Source organism: Rattus norvegicus, chromosome 2 (assembly GCF_021556685.1).
Source record: "Rattus norvegicus strain SHRSP/BbbUtx chromosome 2, alternate assembly SHRSP_T2T, whole genome shotgun sequence".
NCBI classification, from domain to species: domain Eukaryota; kingdom Metazoa; phylum Chordata; class Mammalia; order Rodentia; family Muridae; genus Rattus; species Rattus norvegicus.
In genome coordinates this window covers 22,301,877-22,305,389 of record NC_141535.1, presented here as the reverse complement: position 1 = coordinate 22,305,389, position 3,513 = coordinate 22,301,877, and the positions used below count along the sequence as shown (strand labels likewise).

Here is a 3,513-nt window from a genome sequence, read left to right as displayed (position 1 = left end):
CATGAGAGTGGATGGCAGTGTACTTTTAATGCTGTTACATGTCTTCATCATTCTGAGCATGGCCTCTCTTTCAGCCAAACTGTTTTTCTGACAAGACTTTCTAGAGATAGAGCTCACAAAGCATGGGCGTTGGATTTGATTTTGTTACTTAGACACTAAAGTCTACCCTGATTTACTATACTTGACCTTCATTTTTCCAACTAATCAAGCAGTAGAAACTACTTTGGGTCTGGTTCACAAGTTGTACTTTTTTCTTGCTAGACTCTGACAACTCTTTAAATGTATTTTAAAGACTTAAATTACTGTGGATGAAGCTTTCTTATATAAACAGCACTCTACATAATGGGACTTGTAGTCCACTTTGAAAGTCTCTGTGCTTTTTCCCAATGGGTTTGCTGTCAGAACGCAGGAGTTGTGAAAGCCACCGATAATTCAAAGCAAAAATGGGAAAGGAAAAGACTCACATCAGCATCGTTGTAATGGACACCTAGATTCTGGCAAGTCCACCACAACCAGCCACCTGCTCTACAAATGTGATGGAATCGATAAAAGAACCATCGAAAAGTTTGAAAAGGAGGCTGCTGAGATGGGAAAAGGCTCCTTCAAGTATGCCTGGGTCTTGGGCAAACTGAAAGCTGAGTGTGAGCATGGTATCACTATTGACATCTCCCTGTGGAAATTTGAGACCAGCAAGTACTATGTGACTATAACTGATGCCCCAGGACACAGAGACTTCACCAAGACTGTGCATCATCAAGGCTGACTGTGCTGTCCTGATTGTTGCTGCTGGTTTTGGTGAATTTGAAGCTGGTATCTTCTAGAACTGGCAGATCCGTGAGCATGCTCTTCTGGCTTACACCTTGGGTGTGAAACAGCTAATTGTTGGTGTCAACAAAATGGATTCCACCGAGCCACCACACAGTCAGAAGAGATAGGAGGAAATCGTTAAGGAAGTCAGCACCTACATTAAGAAAATTGGCTATAACCCTGACACAGTAGCGTTTGTACCAATTTCTGGTTGGAATGGTGACAACATGCTGGAGCCAAGTGCTTATATGCCTTGGTTCAAGGGATGGAAAGTCACCCGCAGAGATGGCAGTGCCAGTGATATCACACTGCTGGAAGCTTTGGACTGCACTGTGCCACCAGCTCGTCCAACTGACAAGCCTCTGCGACTGCCCTTCCAGGATGTCTATAAAATTGGGGACAGTGGCACTGTCCCCGTGGGCTGAGTGGAAACTGGTGTTCTCAAACCTGGCATGGTGGTTACCTTTGCTCCAATGTAACAACTGAAGTCAAGTCTGTGGAAATGCAACATGAAGCTTTGAGTGAAGCTCTGCCTGGGGACAATGTGGGCTTCAACGTAAAGAACATGTCTGTCAGAGATGTTAGACGTGGCAATGCTGCTGGTGACAGCAAAAATGACCCACCAATGGAAGCAGCTGGCTTCACTGCTCAGGTGGTTATCCTGAACCATCCAGGCCAAATTAGTGCTGGCTATGCTCCTGTTCCGGATTATCACATGGCCCACATAGCATGCAAGTTTGCCGAGCTTAAAGAGAAGATCGATCATCGTTCTGGTAAGAAGCTGGAAGATGGCCCCAAATTCTTGAAGTCTGGTGATGTGCCATTGTTGACATGGTCCTTGGCAAGCCCATGTGTGTTGAGAGCTTCTCTGACTATCCTCCACTTGGTCGTTTTGCTGTTCGTGACATGAGGCAGACAGTTGCTGTGGGTGTCATCAAAGCTGTGGACAAGAAGGCTGCAGGAGCTGGCAAAGTCACCAAGTCTGCCCAGAAAGCTCAGAAGGCTAAGTGAATATTATCCTTAACACCTGCCACCCCAGTCTTAATCAGTGGTGGAAGAACGGTCTCAGAACTGTTTGTCTCAATTGGCCATTTAAGTTCAATAGTAAAAGACTGGGTAATGATAACAATGCATCGTAAAACCTTGAGAAGGAAAGAAGGTTTTGAGGACCATTTGTGTGAGTGTGTGGCAGTTTTAAGTTATTAGTTTTCAAAATCAGTACTTTTTAATGGAAACAACTCGACCAAAAATCTGTCACAGAATTTTGAGACCCATTAAAACCAGTTTAATGAGAAAAAACAGAAAGTCTTTCTGCTTTTATATATAGATTCAAATCATAGAGGAATATTTTTTTTTTTTTGTGCAGCAAACACTGTACTTGATACTATTGTATCATGGCTGTGATCTCTTGGCTGACTTTCTTGTGACCATGGAACTTAGTGAAATTGTAGTTTCTTATTGAGCAAGGTTTTCAAGCACAGCAACCCTGTCCTCATACAATATACTCTTTAGAAAACTGAAACTACATCATACTGCTCTCTTGACTTTTAGTGTTGCCATGTAGTTTCAGAAGATGTATGTGGGCTCTTCCAAGCTCCTTACGCATGTCAACACAGAAAACACAAACAAATGTGTCTTGTTTAATTCAAAACATTTTCCTATGAGTCTAGAGAGTTTAGAAGAGAGAGAAGAGGTAAGTTTAAATAAAATAATTCTGGGCATGAGGGGTATATGACAGCCTTTTGAAAAGGGATCTCTCTCTCTCTCTCTCTCTCTCTCTCTCTCTCTCTCTCTCTCTCTCTCTCTCTCTCTCTCTCTGTGCTCAGCTGACCAGTATGCTGAGAGCTTCACCACTGCTGATACTCAATAATTAATCTCCCTTTAGTCTTTGTTCTTGGAGGAATTATTTTTCATTTTGCATTTTTACTATTAAAGTCGTGAATTATTAAATGTAGTGTTAGGGTTCACAGCATCAGTTTCATCTCAGTGTAAAATATGTATGTCATATTGTGATCACCCTTCCAAAAGTTAACTATGGATCTGACTTCTTTCTGTCATGTTTTTAAAAATAATTGAGCTTGAAGCATATTTTGTCACACTAATTTTTCAAAGTTCTGGCTGTCAAAAGATCTTTTTTCCTTAGGGTTTAGAAAAGAAAGGAGATGCTTAAATAATAAAATACCCAATTTTAAGGCGTATAATCTTTCTGTATGGTGGCATTATCAAAGGATAAGAATTAATAGACAATGGTTGTATTTTCCCTTTCTTTCTTTTCATTACTGTTTTTAAAACTGGACTTCTAGGAAGAAAGTAATTTGATAGAATCTATTTTCATTAGTTTAATATGATAAGCGTTTTGGGTAAGGTTTATATTCTATTTCAAAATGCAAGCAAATTTTACTTTAAACTACTATTTGGAAAGCCAAAAATGATAAATAAAAAGTAATATTTTTGTAATGTTTCCAGTCACCTAAGTTTCTGCTTCTGTGCCAAAATGCTTATGGAGAAATACAAGGGTATTTACTTTTGTTACTGTTTGTCATGTATTGAAGACAGTATAAACAATTGGCAGGATGGAGATGTTTCAATGGGTGAATGTGTTTGCTTTGCAAAAATAAAAGTAGCAATCAAACATGAGGTTGGGCTTGGCTTCATGTTCATGGAGTCCTGGAATTGGAGTGGATGGGGTGGAGATGGGTGGGTCCT

The 3,513-nt window shown here is 40.4% G+C and overlaps 1 pseudogene; it reads left to right on the top strand.

The window, feature by feature from the left end:
* Positions 1-433: 433 nt before the first annotated feature.
* Positions 434-1,903, top strand: Eef1a1-ps7 (eukaryotic translation elongation factor 1 alpha 1, pseudogene 7; annotated as a pseudogene).
* The last annotated feature ends 1,610 nt before the right edge of the window (positions 1,904-3,513 follow it).